Here is a 13,209-nt window from a genome sequence, read left to right as displayed (position 1 = left end):
ACGTTTCAACTTCCCAGAGTAAAAAGGCTGAGAAAAAAACAGCCTCTCAGCTATAACTTCCCCTTCCCTGCCCAACCAACTCTTCTGAAGCAGTGGGCTATGCCCTCCACCCCTGCTGCTCATCTTCCTGAACTCTATTTACTTCTAACCCAGTGTGACTTAGTTTCTGCTCCCATGTCCCCATCGAAACTGGGGTCACAGGAGTCATCAATGACTTCCTCATTGTCAGATTCAATGGGCACATTCCAGTGCTTGTTTGCTGGATGTGTCTGTGGCATTTTTCACTCCCAACCACTTCCTTACCCTAGAGATCTCTTCATTTGGATTGCTTCATGCCACTTTTTTTCCCCTGGGTTTCTTCCCACTTCTTTGCCCACTCCTTAAGATCCCTATTTGATCCTTAGAAGCTGGTGTCTGTTGGGGTTAGGTTCTCATCCATTCCATGATCTTCTCATTCTTCCTGCTCTCTCTGGGTCATCTCAGCCCCACCCCAGCTTCGGTGACCACCTCAATTTTGACCACCCCCCAAGGGCACCTCCAGGCCTTTCTCCCACCATTAGCACCCATGTTCCTAACTGCCTCCTAGAGCTCTTCCCCGGAAGTCCCACAGGCATAAAGGATATGTTCAAACATGCCATCTCCCTCTCAGACCAGTTTCTATTCCTTGAATTGCTCTCACAGTAAATGTTATCATCATCCATGAACCTGCACAAAGAACCTGGGAGTCTCCCTGGGTTGCCCTTTTCCTTTCCCCACTCCATGCTTACTGACACAGAAACTTGTGCCTGGCAGTACATAACGTATCACCCCAGGCAGTGTGAGTGGATGGATGAATGAAACATGGGAACACAAAAAACCAGGGCTCCAACTTGAGTCTAACACTTGATGACATTTTGCCTTTCTCAGTTTTTTACTTCTTCATTAACATGAGGGGTCATCTTTGTCCCAGACGATCTTCAACTCTGAGGATCTGTGATTCCAGACTACTCCAGCCTGACACCGTAAACACTTAACCACCATTCCTTCTTATCTCCTTAAACCTGTTGCTCCCTTTTGGAGGCTGTCCTGCCTAGAAAAACAAAGGCGAGAGGACCTTGTGATAAAGTAGGCAATAAAACATATATTATACCACCTTGCAGAACACATTTCACCCTGATAAGAGGTCCCCATGTATCTCTGCAGCCATGGTGAGTCACAGTGAGAGTTGGGAGGGGAGGAAGGGGAGAGGGAGGGGAAAGGGTGGGAGCAGCTGAAGAAAAGATAAACAGAGGCCATTTCCTCCTTTCCCTGTCTTGCCAGGTCATGCAACCCCGTGTGAGTATGCACAAGCGCTGCACACGGGAAAGTACCTTCCCTCTCCTTCCGCCTGACTTCTGTCTGGTAATGAGTACCGTGATTGTCTCATGAACGGCTCTGTGCTTAGCACTTCTGCTTCTCAAAACACTGAACGAGTATCTGAGTGACCTCCACGTGCAGGCATCGTGTTAAAGCAATGTGCACTTTACTTCATTTAAGCCCTGAGACACGAGCAGGTAGGTCTTATTTTTATCTTCTGTTTGCAGACCAGGAAATAGGGCATAGGTTAATTGCTTCTTTAAGGCCATCCAGCTAGTGGTGTACTCCAGAACATTATCAAATCAAACTTAGGTCCGTCTCGGTGGTCATTGTTACACGACTGATGTATTCGTGGTTATCTTTTGTGCCCTACATATACCATTTAGTACATAGTATCCAGGTGCTTGATAAATGCGCACTGAAGGCGTGCCCGGACCATTCTAATACAAGCCAGATCTGATCTCTGCTGCCAGAATCCAGAAATGCAGCATTGGTTATGTCCTATTGCTTTTTTTGGACCCCAATTTCCTCATCTGTAAAATGGAGGAATAAAGCAGGAATCCTCTGGGGAGCCGGTATCTTTAGCATTCTGGGACTCTCTTCCAATAGTGCAGTGTCCCCAACGTGCTGCTAGAAAACCGAACAGAGAGGAAAATTAAGATAGCTAGGTCCTCAGCTGAGGGGCCCACAGCTTTAGGACTGACGCATGCGCCGTGCCTGCAGCCCAAGTGCCAAAGCCCGAAGCAGACGCGGCCCTTCTCTGCGCATGCGCATATCTGGTTACCCGAATGCCAGCGCTGAGTGTAGGAGGGAGTCCCAACCGCGGCGCTGGGGAAATCAGTACCGCAGCTAGGGATGTGGCAATCTTGCCAGGAACAAAAGGGGCCCCACGCAGGAGGTGTCTGGGCCTCGCTGGGAAAGGCCAGCGCCTTTCTCAAGGCCCCTGGGAAAGCTGTTCCCAGTGCGGTAGAACGTGCTGCAGCCTCGGTGCGCGGGACGTGCAGGGCAGCACGGAGGGGCCGTGCCTTCCCAGCGGGGAGGAGGGAACTGAGCCCTGGGCGCTGCGGCGGGCGGAGGACCGGCTCCCCATCCCCCGACCCTGACTCGGAAAGCCAGTGTTTTCCTCTCAAAACGATACTGATGATTAAAGTAAAATCTTCTGAGGTCACTGAGGGCATTTGACCCACGAGTGATGGGGAATGCGAGGTCCGAGGCGTCGCCTGATAGTGTGAGCTGCTGAAACGCAGCGAACACTGCAGGGAGGCCCACGCTTCACTGCTGCTTCGGCATAAATAAAACCTATTTTTACCCTGGGTGAGACACGGGGTGTGTGCGTGTGTGTGTGTGTGTGTGTGTGTGTGTGTGTGCTGGGGAGGGGTCACGGGGAGAGAGCGCGTGCAGCCTTTCCCCTACTCATCCTGTGATCTTACTCCTCTTTCTGCTGTAGAGTCCCTCCCCAGAATTAAGGTTATTATTATTATTATTATTATTATTATTATTAATATTTGAAATCAGGGAAGGAAAAAGGATGTTAATCAAAAAGTTTCCTAAATGATAAAAATAAGTGAGATGTCAGCATTCTGATTTGCCCATTAATCGCCTTGGGTTCTTCTTTGACATCTGCTGAATGTCCAAGTCAGAGGTTATTGATCCGAGTTTTCTGTTCCCTACTCCGGGAACCTGGAATATCGTCTGGGAAGTGCGGGTCAGGGGGCTGGGGGAGACAGGGGAAGGGAAATGCCTTCTACCAAGATGCCATTCAGGTTATTACTTTTGGCTGTTTGACCCCATCCTGTTAGGACCTGAAGTCCTGATCTGCAAACAGGGATTTATTTCGGCCCCCGTAGGCGGTGGGAAGGCAGAAAGCTGTCCAGAAAGGGTAGTTGCTTTGAGTTTTCAGCTGATCTGGGCCACCCGGAGCCTGTGCCTATACTTCCCTCTGTCAGAAGAAAGGTAGCCCCGAACTCCCCACTCTCAGGAGATGGGACATGAGAGACAGCTGTTCCAGGAATCATTGCCAACAGCAATTCATTTCAGATCACTCAGTTTACTTTGATTCCCCTTAACTTTATTTCCCTTTCTTCTCAAGCCCTAACAAGTCTGGAAAAGGTGACAATGAAAATAATTTTAAAAATTAAAGAAGGCAGGAATAACCCTTCACATTAAAGAGAAGTTGTAGAGATTCACCATTTTAAGGATTTGCATAGATGGCCTTTTTAGCAGTTTCCTTTTTGAAAATTATGGAGACAAAAAAAAAAAAGGCAACCTTCACCCAGGAGGAAAGTTTACCTGGAAAACTCTGTCACTTCTAAGATTCACTAGCTCAGAATAAGGATATAGGGTGGGAATGTGTGGGATGGGTTGGTGGGTTTAAATGTGCTGCTTCTCTGACTAATGTCTCCAACACTGAGGAGAAAGTAAGCTTTGCCGTCTGCAAAGGGCAGTTGGAATTCGAAGTTGTGGGGAAGCATCCTGTCCCAGAAGCCACCACAACCTCCTAGGTTCCAGGACAGCTGGGCTCTTGGGTATTCATCCACTTCTCCCCAAGGCAAGCCCAAGAAGACAGTGTTTTAATACGGAGATGACACAATTCAGGGGCCCTTTCAGAGAAGAAAACCCCCAAACATCCTCATTTCTGTACGCCAGTTCCTTCTTAGTGAAGTTTGAGGTGAGGCCCCACCAAATTATCCTTACTGTTTTTTGTTTTCGTGTATGTTTGTTTTGCTTTTAAAAACATAGCAGAATTTCTCTGTCTAAATGGATGCCGACTCTGATCACTTTCCGACCACCAAGAAAGGTGGCAGCAGAGCCGTCCACGTACATGCCGGGGGGCAGTTCTGTGCTAGCCACCTTTCCGCCACCCCCAACAGATTAGATGATCCATCCGCAGGGCACACTTCAAATGCAGGCAAGCTGCCCTGCCCGCCCCGGCCGCAGTCACTTTCACTAGCCTGTCACTCTACATCCATAGCAACTAGCCCAAGTCTGAAACTCAGAAAGACAGGTCCCTGAAGAGATTAGATCTCACAAGATGTTAGTATCAACCATTTGCCCTTGTGGATCTATCGGAGATCATATTTATTTATAAGAAAAGAAGTCTAAACTTTTAAGAGTTCAAAAATCACTTTCTTTTTTGTAATATAGTACAAGAGAAGAGGGTTCTGGGAGTGGTAACTTAATTTGTATCTAATTTTGGAAAAATAATTGCAGACTGCTTCCAGCTTGAATGAGCAGCATGGGATAGCTCCCAGTAGTTGCTTATTTTAGTAGCTCCCCCTCAGGATGAACGCTCGCTATTTTCAGTTGCACGTGGGAAAACCAAGGGCACTGCCTGGCTGTGGCAAGCTGGCATCGCGCGTATGAGCTGTCAGCCGTGATGCTCAGTTCCACTTAGATTCATTTCTCATTTTTAGTTGGCGTGTGACCTTTTTCTTTATTCAGTTTGGGGTCCCGATCACTTCCTTTCTCTGCCTCCCTACCTTCCTACCTATCTCTACCCACACAAGCAGCTTCTGGCTGAATCCATCTAAAAATAATAGCATGAGTGCCAAGTGGGTTGTATAAAATCTTTAGGGAGAGATGGGAAATGAAGCACGCTGTTCTTCAGGGCTCCTAGGGACCAGAGTGTACCCGTCCACAGAAACAAACTAACATGCAGTGAAATTACACGTCTCTCTCTATAATTTATGCAGAATGGGATAATGCCAACATTGTGACTTAAATAGCTCTGGTATATGTGGTAAGCCATCTTTAAAATGACCCCAGTGGTCACCATCTGCTAGTATCATCCCCTGTGTAAACCCCCTTTGCATGTGGGCTGAGCCTAGTGACTCTCTAATCAAATAGAATATAACACAAGTGATGGGATGTCACTTCTGGTTTTAGGTTACAAAAGACTAGGCCATTCTCATTCATATTTCTCTCTTTCTACTCCCCCCCCCCTTCTTTCCTTTCTGTCTCTGCCAAGTGCCATGTTGCACGCTGCCCTATGGAGAGCCCCATGCAAAAAGGAACTGACTTCAGAGACCTGCCGACAGCCACGTGAGTGAGCCTGGAGGGTGACCCACCCTCATGCAAACCTGGAGGTGATGGGGCCCCGGCTGCACTGCATTCCCAGCCTGTGAGACCCTGAGCCAGGGGACCGCCCAGCAAGTTCCAGGGTCGTGATCCACAGAAACTGTGAGGGAATACAGTTGTTGTTTCAAGCACCTAAGCTTTAGGGTAATTTTTTATACTGCAAAAGAAGTCCTAATTAATACAATATTCCCTGAAGCAGGGCATTGGGAACCTCCGGTGACCCCTCCAGAGCTCTGGCTCCAGCCTCAGCTCCGGCTGCAGCCCCACCATCACCCCTGGGGCCACTTTTTGAGCACACCGTGCTCCTGTGTCTCTTCGTGTCTGTGTATGTGCGGTTCCTCCTGCCTGAGACAACCAGTCTCCTGTGCTCCAGATAAATTCCTGCTCTCCCCTTGACACCTGCCTCAGATGTGCCCCCTGGGAAGCGTCCCTGACTCAGCCGGGCAGAGCTCCCGTCCCCTGCCCTGAGGCCCCCGCAGCACTGCGCCTCTGCCTGGGCCACTTGCGCTGTCCTGACTGGTGGGCTGTGAGGCTGCAGTTCCTGGAGGGCAGGACACTTTTCTTCATCTTCCAACCCCCAGCACCCAGCACAGCAGTAAAACGCCATTCCTGGAATGGATCGATGACTTTTGTAGAAGTAAGGGCGGTAGGCAGGAGAAGGCATGTGGTAGCTGGTGTCATGCCCAGCTGATGCAGGAATCCTACCACGGTATCCCCTAAACATGTGGTAGGAGAGTGCTTGGATTAATAGGACAATGCATGGATTTTTGAGCACTTGATCAGCAGATCTGACGCGGTAGCAGCCAGTAGTGTTGTGAAGCTCTGGTCCCCACTCCTCAGGCCTTCAGCTAAAGGTCATGGGAGCCTGGGAGTTGACAGTCTTGTCATTCGAGTTGTTATCATTACAACCCATGACCTTTGGCTTGATATGTTCCAGGCGTCACGACATTCTTTCCTTTCACTTTTAGGGAAAGCTAGAAAGAAGCCATGAGGGCATCCTTTGGGACATCCTGAAAGAGAGGAAAGTTTTCTTTGTATCTCAGTTGGGACTCTAGCCCATGAAGGGAGGGACTCCTTGCAGGGGAGGTTGTTTGAAGGTCGTGCGGGTGTGGAATACATTGTAGGCTTACCTACCCATCACCGCGTCCTGGTAACTGTCCCTCCTGGATAGGATCTCCCCCTTTTTCTCCTATGTTGCTCTTCTTCTGGTCTCGAACTTGTCTGTAACAGCTTCCTAACCAGTCTCATGGCATCCACTATGACCCTTTCCAAGCTTTGGTCTACAGGGAGGCTGTAGAAATCTTTCTGAAATGCACATTTGATCACATCGCCCGTCTACTCAAACACATCAGTGACTCTCTGTGCGTGGTCGGCCCTGAGACCAGCCTTGCTGTGCCTCCTGCCCCTGCTGCTGCCTCAGCTTTTGTCGTGAGGCAGCAGCAGGGGCAGGAGATGCAGGGAAGACTTGCATCTTCCATGGTCTCGAATACACAGGCACTGTCCCACTGCATTGATGCAAGGGCTGGCCTGGCCCACTTAATCCCACTGTCTCTTCCGATTTCCCTTCGCTCATCATTTCTTCAGAGATCTCCCTGACAGCCCTTATTAAATCAAATTAGCATAACATTGCAGTCTTATGTTAATTTGTGTGGGTATTTGATCAAGCCCATCTCCTTCTCTATTGTATAAGTTCCATGAAGGCAGAGACCATGTTTGTTTTTGCTGACACTGTATTCTAGCTACCTAATATGACCCAGCAAAGAGCAGGCGGTCTGTCGGTATTTGCTGAGTGAATGAGTGAACGAACAATGGGTGCCACCGAGGGTGCGTGGAGGAAAAACAAATGCGGGAAGAATGAGAGCTTAATGGAACCCAAAGCTGGGACACAGGGAGATGATTCGAATGTACACTATTCTAAAATAAGATCTTGGAGTTCCCTAAGACTAATTACAGAATTCACAGAGTGCACATCATTCATAGTGATATGTAACTCCCCTTCCCCCCAGGCCACAAGAGCCTCAGGGAAAACCAAGGATTTTGGATCAATTCCCAGAAGTCTTTGGCTCTGCTTTCCCACCCCTTCTACCCCATCCCCCCTCAGGCCAGCTCTCCTCTGCAGAGGGGGAAGGGCCGGGTGGGGGAAGAGCCTCCCAGGGTCTTTCTCAGGGTCTGTGTGTATCTGTGTTGCTGCCACCACAGCAGGGCCCTGCAGCCTTATTCAGGCACTTTTTGCTACCGACAGCGCCCCTCTTCTCCACAGGGGGTACGATGGCCACCCTGCTGTGGCAGCCCCTGCTGGGACCTCTGCCCCCCATGGGTTTGGGGTGATGAACCATACACCTCTCCTCTCCCTTAGGTGATTCCCACCCTTCCTGAGCTGTCATCTTCTCTCAGCAGTTTTGTAGGGTGCAAATCATTTCCCCCTATTCGTCCAAGCATCTCGAGACGAGGGGTCTAGGGCCTGCCGGTTGGTTTCATTTCCCAATCCCCGTTTCTCCCAGAGCTCAGGGGGCCTGACCATTCATCCCGCAAACATCAGCTGCATCAGGGAAATACATGAGCAAAATGCTGCCCTCACCCCAGGAACATAACGTCTTCTGGGGCTCTTTCTGGGGACTTTCACCTTGGGGAGAGGTGTTCAGCTATCAGGCTAGATCTCAGAGTGCGTCTTCCCTGCAGTAATTTTTGCCAAGAGCCAGGAGTTTAGAAAAACATTAATCCGCCTTTTTCAGCTTTTCCCACACAGATGACAACATTATTACCCTCAGCTTTTAATGTGCAAGTCTGTACACAAATCACAGAGACCAGGAGGGCTCCTGAGTCATTTGAGATTAACTCCCTGTTTTTTCTTTCTAGGTCTTCCGTCTCTGTGAATCAGCGACGTGGAGAACGGGGGCTTCAGAGAAATTGAGGGAGGCGTGAAATGAGCAAAGCAGAGCGGAGTGCTGGCAGGAGCCGAGGGTGCCACACTGGGAAAATCACGCCGTGCGTCATCGAAGGGAGCGTGCGTGCAGTGATGTCTGTCTGCCCCCTCTGAGCAGCATCCACACAGGCTGGGGCAGCCAGATCACTGTGACTTGGGTGGGGATGGAACAGGGATGAAAATGTCCCGCACAGCCAGGGTATTCTAGGGGCCTATACTGTCAGGACGGCCTGTGCAAGCCTCATTTAGTCTTCTGAGTCACAGCTGCTGGGCTAACCTCGTGGTGTCAGGAATCCATAGCAAATCCAACTGCCTCTTCCGCATTGCGCTCGCTCCTGCGGCACAGCATTCATTGGCTGGTGTCTTCTTAGTGCCCTGGACCTCATCATATGGCAACTGATGGATGATCTGTCCCTCCTCTGGGCTGGGAGCTCCTCCAGGCAGGAACCTTGGCCCAGTTTCTTCTGCCCCTCCAGGCTCTGGCATCTAGTAGGTTTCTATGAATAAGTGAACAGCGTAGAGACATACTGGAGGCAAAAAAACTACTCCCATCTGGAAATGTGCTCGATAGCATAGTACTCTGTTGGTTCTCTACAGCTATAGGACCCAAAGAAGGAATAATGTGTCCTTTCCAGAAAAGGCATGCCTTGTGCCTGGAACTACACAAGGGAAGGTGCCTGAAAATGGGAGTCAGGGAAGGCAGAGGTGGACGAGGGCCCCAGAAAAATGGCACAGGAAATGGAGGTGTTCGTCCTAGGTAGATCCCACAGCATCTCAGGCAAAGCGCTTATTCTCCAGGAAATCCACAGACAGTGCCTGGGAACAGGGCGAGGGGAGGCCCTGTTAAATCAGTCCCTTAAAGTCACCCCGCCCCTCCCCCGGTGGACTCCCATGCTTTGCCGGAGCTGTCCACTAGGGGGCAGACGGAGGCAGGAGGAGAGGCGCTGCGGCAGGGAGCGCCCAGTACACCCAGGCTCACATCCAGCACACTGGGTTGTTTGTATTAATCAGACAAGGCCAGGCCTCTCTTCCTGCCTGTCGTGGCCTCTGTGATTTTATATGGTGTGGCCTGTGACATCAGACACCACACGACCATGGTAACCAAACTACACAGCTCAATGTGAATGTTAATAAACAGGGAAGCATATGATCCTGTTTTTCTTACTTTACTCACCATTGTGGTTTTTCTTACTTTTTAAAATTTTTTTAAATTTTATTTTTCAATTATGGTTCATGTTCGATATTATTTTGTATTAGTTTCAGGTGTACAGCATAGTGGTCAGATAATCATATACTTTACAAAGAGTTCCCCTGGTATTTCTGGCACCCTGCTGGCACCATAACATGGTTTTTCTATTCATGCTCCATGGAACCTTTATTATCCTGAACAGTCAAGGTGCACTTGAGTCCAACCACTTTTAAAATGAAAAGATAAATGGGAAAAATGTGCACTAGTCTCCTGTTCATCTAGCCTTGAAAATGGCAACTCATTTCCTCCTGTTCAAGTTACCACCACTTCCTCTTGATATCCTGCCTGCCCACACATCATGTTAAGGGAAAATTATTTTCTTGATAATTCCCACACCTCTTGAAAAGTCATTTCCTCTTAAGAAACTCCAGCTGATGGGATCCCTCAATTGGTTTAAGTTTCTTCTAATCCTCAAGGATTCATAAAAAAACAGCACACGGCCCTCCTATACACATCACCTCCTGTACAAATCATGGAGCCCATAGACCTGGGCCTAAAATACACCAGACTGAGCGTGAAGGAATAAACACTGTACCAGGCCAGACCACAGAAAGGAAAGTCTCTGTGTAGAAATGAGAGTTGCTTCATACAAAATCAGAGAGTTTGGAAGTTGAGTTCACTAGCTTGCTGAGAATGTCCGATTAGAAACCCACAAATGTTTGATAACATTAATAGAAAGCTTTGCCTGAATGAAGTTAAAAGACTCTTTAATGAATTGCATCTTTAATTGGAATGAAAACAAACCAACCATATTACATCAACCAATGGGGAATGGCAAAACCATCCTAAAAGAAATAGATTTCTAGTGGAATCAGAATACTTATGCAAACCTTTTCATGCTGCAGACTTTTTTGAATGCTACCCTTGATTTCATTGCAATGGTAACCACAGCTGAGAGAAATATCCTTTAAAGCTACAGTATGATGTCAAGTTCCTTTAAGGGTTTGCAAAATGCTCTCAAGAGTTACCTAAAAATATGCACTTTCAATGATACCCTGGATGAGTTCATCTAAAACAGTTTGATTTTCAATTAAAAACACAAACAGGCTTGGATATATTTGGACACAGATGTTGCTGGAGTTTCCAGATTCCTTTGTTTCAAGGTATCCCATAATATGACAAAAAGTGTTGAGAAGACATCCATCTGATTGGGTATTCAGGCTTACAAAGAAAGTAATTACAGGGCCAGAGATGGGGAGTCAGCCCTCATTCATCTAAATTCCCTTTCGCATATCAACACAGATTGACCTTGATTTTTTAGATGCAAGTAAAGGACATTGATGTAATTTGAATAAACCAGTCTTTCAAATAGCCTGAGGAGTCTGGAATCAGAAATAACAGACTTGACAGAAGTTTGAAGGAGTAAGCAACTCTTAGGTAATTACAGTAGTTTGAAAAACAGTGTCTTCCCTTCTTATTGAACTAAATTTTCGTCTCCTTTCTAGGGAATGTTTGTTTGCCCGGTCCTTTGGAAAATACCCAACTGCCAGCCTGCCCCGCCACCAGCCCCTGCCCTTCTGCTTTTGAGCCTCTCCACCAGGCGGGCGGGCCCTCCGAGCCTCCTCTGCGGTCGGCGACAGCGGATCTCTGCTGCTAACGTGACCTCCAACCTTCCCTGCCTTTCTCCGAGGGCAGGGGCCTCGCCTCTCTTCCTGACAAAGCACTTTCAGTCAACTCTTGGATTTCTTCATGGCTGATTAAACTGTCTGTGTTTATTCAGGACCCTTCTCCTCTTTCTGTGTCCGGCTGCTGACCTTTCTGTGAGTTCACTGGACGGGAGAAAGCTCACAGGGCAGTGCGTCTGACTGCCTGCTCGCAGCCCTGGTGAAGATTTTGTCCTGGTCAATGTTTAGGCTGTTAAAATATTAGCACATCTTCAAAGCACATGACTTCTTGCCTGGTTGGTTTTCTGAGTAGCTGTTACTGGGTGAGGCCAGAGGCACACGAAAGACAACAACGCTAGATGGCCTATAGTTATGGCCACCGACCGGCCTCTCCCGAGAACCTCACCGATGCTGATCACCTCGCCGTGAGGCTTCACATAATCTGTGGATCTTTTTTTTTTCCTTTTTCAATTCCAGTCGACATTCAGTGCTACTTTATATTAGTTGCAGGTGTACAGCATAGACAGCATAGTGGTTAGACATTTATATTATTTACGAAGTAATTTCCTCCCTCTTAAACCCGGGACCCACCTGGCGCCACACACAGTTGTCACAGTGTTATGGAGTCTAGTCCCCGTGCTGTGCTTTACCTCCCTGGGGCTATTCTGTTACTACCAGTTCTTACTTTCCGGTCTCTTTCCAATCCTTTACACCCCGTGCCCCCAAACTCCTCCCCTCTGGCAACTGTCAGCTTGTTTTCTATATTTATGGGTCTGTTTCTGTTTTGTTTGTTTGTTTATTTTGTCCTTTAGATTCCACATGTATGTGAAATCATCTGGGCTTTGTATTTCTCTTTCTTATTTCACTTAACATGACACCCTCTATATCCATCCATGTTGTCACAAATGGTAAGCTCTCACTCTTTTGCATGGCCTAGTAACATTCCATTGCAGACAGGGGCCACATCTTCCTTATCCACTTGTCCACAGATGGGCTCTTGGGTTGTTTCCATGTCTCGGCTATTGTAAATAATGCTGTAATAAACACAGGGGAGCATATATCTTTTCAAACTACTGATTTGGATTTCTTCGGATATCCAGAAGTAGAATTGCTGGATCATAAGGTGGTTCTATTTTTAATTTTTTGAGGAACCTCCATACTGTTTTCCACAGTGGCTGCACACGGTCCCTGGTTCTTCATAAGAGTCGGTCTGGCCTCACTCCTTGGAAAGGGGAAGGAGAGAAAAAACGAAGCACAGAGAGTTTTGTGGAGTGACCAAAAGACAAGCCAAGACAAGTGCCTTAGACCAGAACCCCTCTACGGAGATTCCTGTTAGCACAGCAACTAACCCCTTGCCGATAACCATGGCCTGGGGCTTTTGGGCAAGCTGAGCTCCCCTCATGAGGCCCCGGTCAGATGCAAGTTCCGCCCTGTGCAGACAGTCATTCCTTTCACTGAACACTAGAACAGGCACTTGCTGTACCTCTCATGGTGACATTTTTGTAGTTTGCTTGTTTGCGTATGAATCTTATCAGGCTGACTTGACTGTAAGTGCTTGGACCAGGGACGGTGCTTTCTGTATCTTTGCATGCCTGGAAGCATGCAGCGCGTGTTCTAGTGAAAGTATGGATAAATGAGGTTCAGATGGACGCTCTCTCCGGGCCTTCTCTTACATTCCTTTAATGCCACCGTACTCACCTGTGCAATGCGGTGGTCCCTGCCCCCCGCACCACTCCTCAGGACATCTGCTGCTCCCTTGTGCACAACTGGAATGGCAGGAGGAAGCATGGCTCCAGGTTACACTGGAAACAGAAGAAACTTCTTATGTTTCAGTTTTCTTATTTGTTCGTCTCACCTTTACGTCCCTGCTTCATCGCCGCTGACCGTCTCGTGTGGTGAACTCTCGGGGGACTGGGTTTCCGCTGAGCTCCCTTCGCTTGTCATACTCCACGGGCTTCAGAATGCGATGCCATCCCTGGAGAAGGACATCACTGGAGCTGACCGCTGGCCCTCTCACCGTC

The 13,209-nt window shown here is 48.3% G+C and overlaps 1 long non-coding RNA gene across 2 annotated transcripts; it reads left to right on the top strand.

Annotated features, from left to right (window-relative positions):
• The first annotated feature begins 1,364 nt into the window (after window positions 1–1,364).
• Window positions 1,365–11,358, top strand: LOC123827263. 2 transcript variants are annotated; one of them, XR_006787205.1, is made up of 4 exons: window positions 1,365–1,532; window positions 5,303–5,376; window positions 8,269–8,397; window positions 11,030–11,358. It is a non-coding gene; the product is annotated as an uncharacterized LOC123827263 (long non-coding RNA). The 2 variants fall into 2 exon arrangements; XR_006787206.1 differs by having other exon boundaries at window positions 8,269–8,824.
• The last annotated feature ends 1,851 nt before the right edge of the window (window positions 11,359–13,209 follow it).

The sequence above is a fragment of the Phyllostomus hastatus genome, unplaced genomic scaffold (assembly GCF_019186645.2).
Source record: "Phyllostomus hastatus isolate PE091 unplaced genomic scaffold, TTU_PhHast_1.1 phas_contig_86, whole genome shotgun sequence".
NCBI lineage: Eukaryota > Metazoa > Chordata > Mammalia > Chiroptera > Phyllostomidae > Phyllostomus > Phyllostomus hastatus.
The sequence above is the reverse complement of the archived record's forward strand: the minus strand, read 5'-3'. Positions and strand labels throughout refer to the sequence as shown.